This window comes from Scleropages formosus, chromosome 7 (genome assembly GCF_900964775.1).
Source record: "Scleropages formosus chromosome 7, fSclFor1.1, whole genome shotgun sequence".
NCBI lineage: Eukaryota > Metazoa > Chordata > Actinopteri > Osteoglossiformes > Osteoglossidae > Scleropages > Scleropages formosus.
The window spans coordinates 28,170,789-28,184,572 of NC_041812.1; the positions used below are offsets into that span (position 1 = coordinate 28,170,789).

General features: G+C 45.1%; 1 pseudogene; it reads right to left on the reverse strand.

The window, feature by feature from the left end:
* Window positions 1–1,857: 1,857 nt before the first annotated feature.
* Window positions 1,858–11,496, reverse strand: LOC114910947 (cAMP-specific 3',5'-cyclic phosphodiesterase 4B-like; annotated as a pseudogene).
* Between the last annotated feature and the right edge of the window lie 2,288 nt (window positions 11,497–13,784).

Below are 13,784 nucleotides of genomic sequence, written 5' to 3' on the forward strand. Positions count from 1 at the left end.
AAGTCTGGTGATATTGCGTATATCTCTTCCTATCAAGTCTTTTTTGCAGAGCCAAACCGATAAAGAATGTCTCCTACTAACAAGTATTATGTGTGTATCAAAGCCTTATATATTTGTCAGTTTCTTCGGTATATTTAGCTAAAAGCAATGCAGTTTAATACAATGGTTATGAAATACTACTTTCGTTATGGTTATAATGTTTAATTTTTATTCAAACTTTCAAAGAGGTGGTAATTCAGCTGTATCGTAATTTTGGAGGCTGCAGTTCGTGGTGCTGTTAAATTATATTGGATTTACTTACATGCATTTCTATTATTCTGACCACCCCACTTATATCAATGAAGCTAGGCTAAATAACAGAAGCACCTCTCTTTATAACATTGTGAAAGCTATTTTTTCTACCTATTCAAGAGTTTTGAACCAAAGTTATTGGTGCTGACACAACAGCTTGTAATGATTAGTGGGCAAGTGACATTAAATCATAAAACATTTTCTTGAATAGAAAACAGTACATGTGACACTGACTTACCACATACTCCTGAACAAGAGGTCCATCATCCTCACCTAAATAGATGCAAAGTGCTTTGAGGACTGCTGTCCTTTTACGGTTAATGTAATGTAAGCTGTGCTTCCGACTTTTATGGGACTTGAACGTGAGTATCACAGAGTGAGTGTGTTTCACTGATGCATGGATGAGTGACGCATTGTAAGTAGTGTATCTTGCAGTGCAGTCACCTTGGTGAATAAGGTGTGTGGGCTAGTACACTACATAATGTTCGTTGTAAGTCGCTTTGGAGAAAAGAGTCTGCTAAGCGAATTAATGTAAATGTATTGACAGCCTTTAAACATACAAGTGACTGTCTCATTGTTTTTCAGATGATGACTTATGTGCACAAAATAGTCACGTTCTGTTCCAAATTCACTACGGCCACATGCATGACAGGAGAATGTCATAACTATATCAGAGTGCGTTAAGTTATTGGCGTGATTCCTCGACAAATGTGTCAAGAGTGAATTCCAAGTCTTATAAATACATGGACAATGAGGATATACACATTTAATACGATGGCCTTTTCCGAAATGACCACGTTTTAGTCTGCAATGTTTAAGAAGTTCTGATCGCCTAGGCCCTAGACACTTCAGTGCCACAGTCTTTACACTGCCACATAAACTAGACAAACAACAAAGAGAAAAGGGACAAAAAAAAATGAAACATTAGTGATGATCTCTGGGGCACGGAGATCCGCATCACCTTTGATTACATAAAGCCGTACGCAGTGAAATAAATACAATCTGTTCAGTGTAACATATACTTTTGGCCATGATGGAATCTCATATGATGCTGAGTAAACAGAACTAAAATCTCAACAGTTCACTCAAAACATGAAGAGTTAGGCTGTCGACACATGACCTGTGGCAGGTTGACTCTGTGCTGCAATTAGTCATTATTATACTAGAGGAAAACCAAAGACACAGAACCACATTTAGCAAGAAGCTGAAAGATGAAGAAAGTGAAAGAAATGTGTACCAGTACTTTTTTCAGCATGAATGTAACAGCTCTTTAATGTGAATTATAAGATGACGACCTACCGGTGTCAAGCTCCTCCTTCTCCCCTATATATTTTCCTTTCAGCTTAGCTTTTTTGTATGGTCATTTACCGTACCATAACCATGGTACCAATAAAGAAAGAAAAAATGGATACCACACAATTAGCTGTTGCAGATCTATGTAGTTGTGGTTTAAATCATTGTTTACATTGAATGACTGCTGAAATACTGCTGCCATCAGTATAGCTTTTAAGTGTTTGTTAAATGCACTTACCAAAACAATATGGGGTCCCCAAAAAGTTTTCTGTTCCACACCACACCAAGATCAGACATGAGAAGAACCTGCACTTAAAATAAATCAAAAATGAACAGGAATTAGCTAAATGGCAAGCCTGTTGGCGAAGAAAATGTAGTTGTGCAATAATGACCAAAACTTGTGTCTACACAGAACACATGCCTGCGGCACAGATCACACACACACACACACACATTTTCTGAACCGCTTGTCCCATACGGGGTCACGGGGAACCAGAGCCTAACCCGGCAACACAGGGCGTAAGGCCGAAGGGGGAGGGGACACACCCAGGACGGGACGCCAGTCCGTCGCAAGGCACCCCAAGTGGGACTCGAACCTCAAACCCACCGGAGAGCAGGACATGGTCCAACCCACTGTGCCACCGCACCCCCCTTCCCAGATCAGATCACTACAAACTTATTTTTGAAGATGTTAAGCACAAATTTTCATTATTTTACATATGAAATATGCAACAAATGCCAGTTTAGGAGAGAACAGACAATTTTCAGTAATAATTTATTAACTTATTTCTTAATTCACTGGTGGAATATTTTCTAGCGAGTGCGATATTTCTCTGATGAGCAATTATGAAATCACGTTACAGCATTCAGAAATTATGCTTTCAAAGCTGAGCTAATCACACAGACAAAATACTCGTAGTACTCCGGTTTCATAGTACATTAGAATTTCTGATGAAAGGAAAGCACAAAACAACTAAAAAACGTTAACCAACTAACTAATTTAGGATTAACTTATCCCTGCTTTATTCTGCCTTGACTGGTGTTTCCACTTGACTCAGTGTCTGTGCTCCTCAATCCATTCAGAGCTGCCTCTGCTCAACGCGGCAAAACTAGTTACTATGAACTGAGAAATTTTTCTCACTCATTTCAACAGACGTAGTTTCTCTGAGCCTTTTGGTCTCGCCTTCACGTTTTGAGCTTTGCTATTCATCATGACATGTTGCAACAAGTGCATTGCACCGCTTACATTAAGTTAACCCGGCCTTGGTACCAGAGAGAGCAGAGGGGGAGCATCCTAAGCAACACATGCCATGATGATGATGATATACTGTTAACGGCGCTGAGCTGAGGGGAGTCAGTTGTACCAGCGTCCGTCGTGTAAACAGTTGATATTAGTTAGTGTTCGTGTGTACATAGTTGCGTGTCTTGTATTGTCTGGAGCGTCTTTGTTAAGACTACCAGTGAAAGACACGATCACATACACGTCGAATATTAGAAGAGCACGTTCCTTTTACCCCGCAGTGCCTGCCTCCCGCACCAGTTTGATTCTAGTAGTAGCTCCATGGGGCGGACAGACACTACAAAATATACTAAGATCATTCATTTCGCATCATGTTAGCGATTTTCTGTGATAATGCTGCATGCCAAACTGACAAGACACACATCATCTGAGCCACTTGTCCCATACGGGGTCACGGGGAGCCGGAGCCTAACCCGGCAACACAGGGCGTAAGGCTGGGGACACACACCCAGGACTTCTATTTGTGCCTGACTGGACTGATGGAGGCCCAGGTTTTCTTAAATATTTCTGTAGCCAATTCCTATTTTATGAGCTGCAACAATTCTTCTTTTGAGGTCCTCTGAAATCTTTTTTGATCTGGTCATGTTGCACTTCAGCAGGTCTCTGCTACGGAGGCCTGGCAGCCAAACTGAAGAATTCTTTAATAGAACAGGTCACCTCAGACACACATACCTGAATGGCATCTCACTAATTGGAAACCCTGACTTTAATTACCGTGCTTGCTAGAGGTTCATATACTTTTTCCCTCCTTGAGCTTGAATATTTAAACAATTTGAATTACACACACAGACACCGTTTGTACCTGACTCTTCTCCACAGATGCGGTGTGTCTATCACACATAGCACTGATCTCCATGCCGCGTTCGCACTCCTTGTCCCCGTCTGAAGAATTTTTCCATGATACGTTCGGTGCACTGGTGGTACATGGCCAGTGGCTTCGTGGGATTGCTGAGGTCTGCACAGTGCACCATGATCCTCAGTACCTGCAGTAAGACCCCACCACAGGATCCCGGTGGTTATTACAGCCTTATACACATTAACCCTAATACAGACACACACTCGTACAAGACCATAGTAGTATTGTGCATAGCACAATAGCGTAGCATAGTAGTTATTGTGATTTACATATATAAATACAGAAACATGAAATGTCTGAATGACTTTTATACACATACCAAGAGCAGAATGGTTACTTCAGTCTTATAACAGTTTTGAAGTTGTTTCATTCAGTTCCATTCCGTCCAATTCAGCGTATTTTTATAGAGTGCTCTTCTCATCATAGAGCACTGAACAAAGTTTCAAGTCAAGAAACAATACAGTATAACAGGAAAAACTGTAGCTAACTCTCTGGAAGAACCAGCTAGCAGCTGAGGAGCAGAAAACAAACAAAAAAAAAGCTCCCATTGCAAAGAAGGGGATGCCAAAAGGTGCCATGCACACATAGAGCACACTCAGGAGGTTACAGCATAGAAGCCCATACTCATTCTCTGTGGTTACCGTAGTCCTCAGTCTGCTGGTCTATTCTTACCTCTATGCGGTGAGTGTAATGGTCCAGTAACAGCACTCCTCAACTTGTCACCTTTTTATTCTCTACCATTGTTTTCAGATTGGCTAACAGACTCATGTGTTTAGACATACCAGTTGCTAGGACCTACACGGGGAGCAGAAAATTACAGTTTTTCAATTAACTGAACCAGAAGATAATCCAAACCAGCATCTACAAATGCTTTCAGTTCCCTCTGCCTTCCTTTGCTGGATTGATGTTGGTCTCTTAAGACATGATATGCTGTTGGGTTCTGTGCTATGTGTTTTGGTGAAATGAGTTGGGTGTCCATTGCTTTATTCCCTATTCCACCAATCTTTCAGTAATGTGAGTCCACTACGAGTCCAAAGTGACGGCACTCTGATTCCCAGGAGTTTCACTGGTTCCTTTTTTGGGGCTGAATCCTTCAGTTTAGCAAAGTAACCCTCTTGACAGGAGTCTGTGGTTTGTTTGACTCACCCATTTTTCAGCTGCGATTAAAGCCTTCACCAAGAGTTTTGGTTTGATATGATGTATTGTCAGCAGTCCTTGCTTGTAATTTACAGTATATGTTACAAGAAAGGAGGGGGTGCGGTGGCGCAGTGGGTTGGACAGCAGTCCTGCTCTCTGGTGGGTCTGGGGTTCAAGTCCCGCTTGGGGTGCCTTGTGGCGGACTGGCGTCCTGTCCTGGGTGTGTCCCTTACGCCCTGTGTTACCGGGTAGGCTCCGGTTCCCTGTGACCCCGTAAGGGACAAGCGGTTCTGAAAATGTGTGTGTGTGTTACAAGAAAGTCGTGCCCAGAGTCCAGTATCGCACTTCTGTTGCGTTGATTTGTTGTGCTGTTTATGCACATTGTAGAGTTACACTTTTCTACTGCAGTGACTCACTAGTGTTGATGAGGAACTGCTTAGAGACTCCAGGGTGATCCACATCATGAATGGCAGCTGCAAAGGGAGCAGTGAGAATCTCAAGATCAGTAAAGACTGCCTAACAAAAGGGGGGGGGTGGGGGGAAGAGAGCAAAACACATTCACACATGTTCATTCAGGGGGTCCTCTTTAAAAGAAGCACCAACATGGCATGTGCCTGCAGGTCCTTCCTGGTGGGTGTTTCAGTTCTTCATAAGCAGCTATTGGTCTGCTAACGACTCTAGTGAAAAAAAACTAGAAGTGTGTGATACCGCATAGACTGCAGGCAGAGTGTTTGCCCCAGCAGAGATCACAAAAGAAAGGACATCAGGTGGTGTAGCGGACATCATTGTCCACGGCGGATTGTCCCTACTGTAGTGCTCTAGACAGCCATAGAAGAATAAGGTGTCCACCCGTCACATCTGGACACTCGTGAGATAAAAAAGGAGCTTGCTGTGTAAAGGCACATATTGCTGTTGTGTGGTGCTGGAAAGTGTTTTGTCCAACATTTGAATGTTAACATTTAATGAGATGTTTACTCACTTTGAGGACAGGCATGGAGCACAGGACATGAGTGGACTGCGTGACATCTGCTCCACACAGACTGTTGTGGTAGGACACACTCGCATTGTAGTGGTCCTCTACAGTCATCACTGTGTCCTCTGGCATCCAGAAGGTCTTCATGACATCCCTTTCCTTCTCATAGCCATGCAAACACACACAGAGCCACATAAACTCAGCCAAGGTCCATTGAAGATGTTGGAATGAAACACACACACACACACACACACACACACACACACACACACTTTCAGAACCGCTTGTCCCATACAGGGTCACAGGGAACCGGAGCCTACCCGGCAACACAGGGCATAAGGCCGGAGGGGGAGGGGACACACCCAGGACGGGACACCAGTCCATCGCAAGGCACCCCAAGCAGGACTTGAACCCCAGACCCACCGGAGAGCAGGACTGTGGTCCAACCCACTGCACCACTGCACCCCCACTGGAATGAAACAGATGACTGCAATCCCAAGGGGCTGAAGGAGCTCCTTCTTATCCTGCTCTCTCTGAAGTACTGACTTTGACAGTGAGTCAGTTTATATATTGAACATAAAATGAAGTATACACACACACACATTTTCTGAACCGCTTGTCCCTTACGGGGTCACGGGGAACCGGAGCCTACCCGGCAACACAGGGCGTAAGGCCAGAGGGGGAAGGGGACACACCCAGGACGGGACGCCAGTCCGTCGCAAGGCACCCCAAGCGGGACTTGAACCCCAGACCCACCGGAGAGCAGGACTGCGGTCCAACCCACTGCGCCACCGCACCCCTTAAAATGAAGTATATTAGCACAGATAAGAAATGCTGATAAAACTAACTGGCAATTGAAAAATGGAAAATAAATCAATAATGATACAAATAAAATTGTAGCTGGAGCAGATGGACATCCATTCAAGTTGACTTGAGGCCTGCCTTTGACTGATCATCTTGCAAATCTCCACACACACCTACCTGGAAGATGGCAAACATAATGCAGCTAAGTGGCCGGTTACAGGACAGCTGAGCCACAGTGAAAATGTTGAAGTTGCATTTATCCAGATTTCCCAGTTCCTGGAGAAGTTAGAAAAGTGTCACTTGTCACCACTATTTAAAAGCTCCAAGTATCACCTAAGGGGATGATGAAACAGGGAAGTGTCACAATAAGCAGATGGCCACGGATGACTCGCATCGGCTTCACCTCCATCAGCGCAGCCACAGCAAGTAGTGCAACGAAAGATGTGCCAAGTTACAAGAGAAGTCTGCAGATGTTCTATCCTTCTGCAAAGGAGGAATTTGAAAGAATAATGCAAGTGTGAGAAACAGGAGTCACAGAGTGAATGTAATAGTCTCGCAGAACCCGAAGACTGTGTTCGTCTGTGTTAAAGCACAATAAATTGAAATTAGAGAAAGATCAATGTGCTCACCAAGTTTGACACACACACACACACACACACACCTTATCCTCCGGGTGGATGCACTTTAGTACTGTCATGATACTGGACTTAATACGTCTCAGTGCCTGTGTGTGTACTCATGTATAGTGGTATCTGTCTCTGTGAATAACAGTGTGCATGAGCACCTACCTGTGTGTGCTATTTAGTAGCGACACATGAATGTTGGAGTTCACCTGGGCCAATACATTTTCATGCTTGGTTTGGACCCCAAATCGAGGCAGAGTTGCCCTGGAGTCTTGGGACAAAACCCCAACTCCACTGGTCTGACATGCTGCTGAGTTCTACTCCTTCTGGTTGGGGGGCAGGAGCTCCACCTCATTCTGCTTGTCTGAGGGAAATCACATGTACAGGTACGTAGGGTCAGTAGAGGTTGTTACACACACACACACACACGCACACCAAGTTTCAGTAAGGTGTGTTTTTTTTAATAGCTTCATCTTTTAAACTTTCAGTGGAGCATTGAACCACGCAGCATAAAAATCTATTTATGCAGAAGTCAGTCAACAAACGTTTGTTGCCACCACAGGAAGAGGAAACGCAGGTGGAATGATCCACAGAGGTAGTACCAATTGAATCTCTGGAAAGTCACGCATTTGTAGCAAAGTTACTTTTCGTTGCATTCAGTGTTCAGAAAAAGAGAAAACTATATGTATAAAAATGTAACTGATCAGAAGATATTAGCCGTGATATTAGATATTAGCTGCTGTAAAAATTAAAGGGTGTGTGTCTGAGTGGGTAAATATAAGCAGACAGGCGAGTAGCTTTCAGGCACAGGTGGGCTTGGTGTCACAGGAGTCCTTGTCCAAGTGCAGCAGCTGCACTCGCCAAGGAATGTGCTGGACATGTCCTCGGACACCTGGACTCCAGAGCAACTCATCTCAGACAGGTGGGAGAGCTCTCAGTTCAGCATCTGCTTAAACTGTGGGCGGAGTCAATCAGGATGAGAGAGTGTGTTTGTTTTGTGCTCCTTCTTTCACAGTGAATACACACACACAGCCCTGTGAAGTCCATTGTACATGCTCATCCTCACAGACCCACAGCGTTCCATAACCAGTCTCCATGGCAAGAAAAAAGGTTTCCCTGGCAACCGAATCTTGACATCGTTCAGGATCAGTGTTGGTGTTTTGGAAAAACACCACAGTGGTGAGCAGATGGAGAGACGTGACATACATCCTACAGCAGTGAGACTCGGAGAGAGACACCACACACGGTAGCACTCAGCGGGCGTCTCTAAGAAAGTGCACAAAGAGTGCCCAGCTGGACAGCAGCGGGAAACGCACCACACACAGCTGGGTGTTAATCTAAGTGACGCTATGCACAGATGGGGGGCAGTCTGAGTGAGAAAACACACACAGTGGAAGGATGACCGCAGGTCACGTTTGGGGGGTTGTCACACACTCTCACATGGTGGTTGTCGGTGCCGCGGTACGAGTGTCAGTTAGCACAGGTGAGATCTGCACCTTGGTCGAGGCCACGTCGCTGACGGAGCGGTGTGTTTCGATGGTCTCCAGCTGGTCCAAGCACCAGTCCAGCTCCTCCAAGGTCTCGCGAGCCAGTTGCTGGTAGGCCTCCTCTGTGAGGTCACATGAAGGCAACATCAAGGTCACATGACTGTGCTGATGTTTGTGTGTGGATGAGTGCGAGTGTGAATGTGAGTGATGCAAAGGGTATCAAACTAAACGTACCGGAGACCACTGTCCTGGGAGTGGTTTGCTGCATTCCCAGTGGAGACCTCCTGCATGTTACAACAGGGATACGTGAACAGCGCCACCTACTGGCCATTGTGGGGAGTGCAACATTATTTTGAGGCCGATGGAAAAAAGGCTTCACCACGTTCGAGGAACCACACAAAGCATCATACTTTCACAGTTCAGTGACACAATGCTACTCACACACACTCTGTCAAACACGCTCTCACACACTCACAGACTGTCACAGAGGAGGTAGTAACATGGTTCTCACTGACTGCAGTGACAGTTTAGATTGGCAGGTTTCACCAAAAGCGAGACACCGACTTGACCGTGGGTGATGAGACGTTGGCGAGGAGGGCAAAGTTGATCCTTACAGATCGCAGACTTGCCAGAACCTGGAAAGAAAGGAGAGCCTGATGAGTGATTGTGAGCAATGCTCTAGGCTGGATGAGTCATCCTCAGGGGTAAACCCAGCTGGAATTCAGGGCTCAAGAACCGAGGGACTCGGATCACCAACTCCGTGTGCAAAACAGCCTCACCTGAGCAAAAGGGGTGACAATGAAGTCTTCTGTGAGCCTGAGGAGAGGAACGACAAGAACATAAAAGTCAAGCGTGCAAACAACAATTAGTGAATAAAACAAAGTACATAAAATTTCCTCCCACAGTGCAAAGACATTCTGTTCAGGTGAGCTGGGAACTCCAAACTGACCTTTCTGAACATCAGCACATGTGTGAGAAACGCCCAAAGAAAGGTCAAGAATGAGGAAGGTGATGGCATGTGAAGGTACAAACAATGGGACTTCAAAGTCAAAGTGAATGAAACACACAGTATTGGAGGAGAAGTGATTACTAAGCATTTTATGCACAGGCTCCTCAGGTTTTGGATGTCTGAGCCACAAATTGCTAAAGGCAAAAACATCTTCCAGTTTATTTGTGATTGCACTTTTCTTTAACTCTTTTTTTAAAACATCTGTGGAGGAACAAATATGACCTGTGTCTACCCTCTGAGCTGAGAGATGGCAGTAAAGAGCAGCCAAATGGAAGAGGAGTGTGGGACCACCTGAATTCAGTTCACTTCCACAGTGTTTACAGCTCCTGCCTGGGGATCCTGAGTGTCAGCGATCAACAGCAAGATGAGGAATGCTACGTACGCTTATGGGATCAATCAATCAGTCATTACCTGGCATTCAATGGGAACTTGTGGAGGTCACATATTTTTATTTACATTTATTCAGTTAGCAGACACTTTTCTCCAAGGCAATATACATCCCAGCGAAAATACAATGTGTTCATTACATTAGGAGAAAGAGACACGTGATTCTTAAGTAGTTAGTTTGTTTCTTTCCACCATATGAACCAATGTTCAGTCATATTTTGAGTCATTGTTAAATTCTGCAACGGAGTGTCATCACATGCAGAGTGTACCCTGCCTAGCTCTGTGCTCTGTGCTTCTGGAACAGGCTCTGGACCACCGGGACCCCAAACTGGCCAAGTGGTTAACAACAGGAAAGGTGAAGTGGATCATTTTTCAATTGGAACACAGCTTGAAGTCCATCCAAGATGCCATTCACCAACATTATAATTACTTGTTAAACACTGGCTTACAAATTGTTATGTTCTAGAATGCCCAGGAGGGGTGGGCTACCACTGGCCCATGGACCCCCAGAGGTTTTTTTCTCCCTCATCTTTCAGTTGGGAGTTTTTGTTCCTTTCCCCGGTGGCCAGTAGGCATACTTATAGCTCTATAATAAGTTCTTCATTATGGCAGCCATTAGTTGACCGTCTTCTTTGTTTGTATCCGTTTTTCTTGCCTTATGTCTGTGTTAAAGTGCTCTGTGTTACTGCATGAGAAGAGCGCTTTATAAAAAAATAAAATAATAATAATAATAAAAATACTAATGTCTCTAAAGGTTTTATTTTTTTTTAACCTATTATAGCTATCTGAGACATTTACAGAAACCAATCAGCAAATCAATCAAGTGACACCTCAATAACAATTAACCTTCCATGGATTGTGACTCGGTGGTGAAAAATGACTTTGGATTTACAAACAAAAAAGACTTCCGAACACACATGGAGCCCCAGCTGTGTTTGCAGCTGTGAGTTCCGAGGACTAGTCAGTGAGCTTGTGAGATACACAGTGCGTTTAGAGACTGTGCAGAGATATGGAGCGGGAGCCTCTTACCCTTCGCTGGTAAGAGAGGAGTTGCGGGACATGGCCCTGGGAGACAGGTCGTAGTCGGAGTCCGAACGGTACAGGAAGGACTCGTGCCGCTGGCTCAGTGGGAAGTAGGGGTGCAGCAGCAGACCTGGACTCGCCTGCAAAGCCAGAAGACTCCGTTCTTGGGATGGAACATTGTCCACCTCCAGGCTGTGAGAAACACGTAACTTGTGAGACCAGAGAGGGACTAGTGGAAACATTCACCTGGCCAGGTGCGCCTCCCGCACAGCTCCTACCTGTCCGAGTCAGCATGAGCAATGACGATACGCATTCTGCTGTCAGACGATACATTCGGGATGGAACTTACGTCGAACAGGGACTCGATTCTTTTGAAAGACGCCGTCTCGGCTACCAGTGTTCAACTCCTCGCTCTGGACGCTCTGCCTCACTCTCTAAATGAGAGATGTAACGCTGCATGCTGTATGAAGGAGCAGGAACTAACAAAGACAAACTGGGTGAGAAAACTGTTGTGTTGATGCTCTCATACACAAGTAGAGACTGAAACAGGGCACGGTGACCCAAAGCTGGAGAAAAAAAAGATAATGCGTTTGCGTCAAGTGCGGAAAACAGAATAAGGTTCAGGTGTTTGCAAAATGGGGGTGCGGTGGCGCAGTGGGTTGGACCACAGTCCTGCTTTCCGGTGGGTCTGGGGTTCGAGTCCCGCTTGGGGTTCCTTGCGACGGACTGGCGTCCCGTCCTGGGTGTGTCCCCTCCCCCTCCGGCCTTACGCCCTGTGTTACCGGGTAGGCTCCGGTTCCCCGTGACCCCGTATGGGATAAGCGGTTCTGAAAATGTGTGTGTGTGTGTGTGTGTGTGTTTGCAAAATCCCCAGAAAAGAACAAGCCCGAGAAAGCGGAAAGTTCCAACCCTAACCCTAGCTCCAACCCTGACTGTCACATCCTGAGCTGTGACAGGCATGCTGGTAGCAAAGAATCAGTAAGATGCCAGCAAAAATATCATCAGTGAAGTATTGACTCTTGCTGTTGCTGCTGCCTGTTCACATGCATTTCACTTTGTGCTGTTACACTGTTTGTTTTGGTCCAGTATTTCACTTAAAATTTTCTGTTTGAACCAGGTTGGCTGCTGGGGGAAAGGCCTACCGGTATCCGTTTGTCCTTAACTATTAACATTTCTTAAATTAAACTATGACAAGTACATCATGCAGGTGGTTGTTAAAAGTAAACACATTTACTGCAGTTTTCAAGGATCATTTCTGTAGTTTCTTTGCTTACCCTTCAGCAGTTTAACATCTTTCTTGTGCTGGTTAGCCTGTATTGCAAACCAGATGGACTGAACCGCTTGGGGTATTTCTAGGTGGGAGTCCTTGGGCACAACCAACTTGACAGGGGTGATTTACTGTGTAATGGGATAAATGTTTTTGTATACTGTAAGATAGGGATATTTATAATAGACAAATGGTTCATATGGTTTGTATGCTTTTCTATTTATGTTGGGTGTTATTCTTGCAGAATATGCATTTTGGAATTAGTTGTTGAGGCTGTTACGGTGTAGCCAGAAGGGCGAAGTTTCTGCTATAAACCTTGTATTTGGTCATTAATTAGGAGACTCACGCAGACTCATGGGGGAGACATTACTCCGCAACAAAAAACTAAAAAAATTCTCTGACAACACATGCAACTCTCCCACAACTAGACACCCCACAAACACACACACACACACACACACACACACACACACACATAACGCCTTTACACACCTCCCAGCAACACTTCATTCACCAGCATCACTCCACCGTGCACAAACACACCGAAAACAAAACTGACATGTTACAACCTGGAAGAGAACACATGTTGCCAGAGCAACCAAAATACAACTGTGCAAATAAAGTCCATAACTCTCCTCAGCCTAACCCTAACCTTAGCTCCAACCCTTAACCCTAGCCCAAGCTCACACCCAAAGACGTGCTCCGAACCTAGCCCTAGCTCACACCGTAACCCAAGCTCTATGTGTAGCTCCAGCCCTAACCCTAGCTCCAACCCTAGCTCCTGCTCTATCCATAGTTCCAACCCTAAAACTAGCTCCAACCCTTCGCCTTCCTCCAACCCTAACCCTAGCTGCAGCCTTATCCCTAGCTCCAACTTTAACCCTAGCTCAAACCCTAACCCTAGCTCCAAGCCTAAAACTTGCTCCAACCCGAATCATAGCTCAAACGTTACCCCTAGCTCCAACCCTAACCCAAGCTCTATACTGAGATCCAGCCCTAACCCTAGCTCAAACCCTCACCTAAGCTCTATCCCCAGCTCCAGCCAAAACCTTAGCCCCAACCTTAACCGTAGCTCCTGCCCTATCCATAGATCCAGCTCTTACCCTAGCTCCAACCCAAACCTAAGCTCCAACTATAACCTTTGCTGCAACCCTATGCCTAGCTCCAAATAACCCATTTTATTATACCTTCATCCCCTAATAACATTATGTGACAGACAGTACAAAAAAAAAAAAAAAAAAATGGAGGCCTGGATGAAAAGTAACATGTATATACTCCAGTGCCATTATGAAGGCATAATACACAGACAAAAACCCACTTCTGACTTAGCCAGT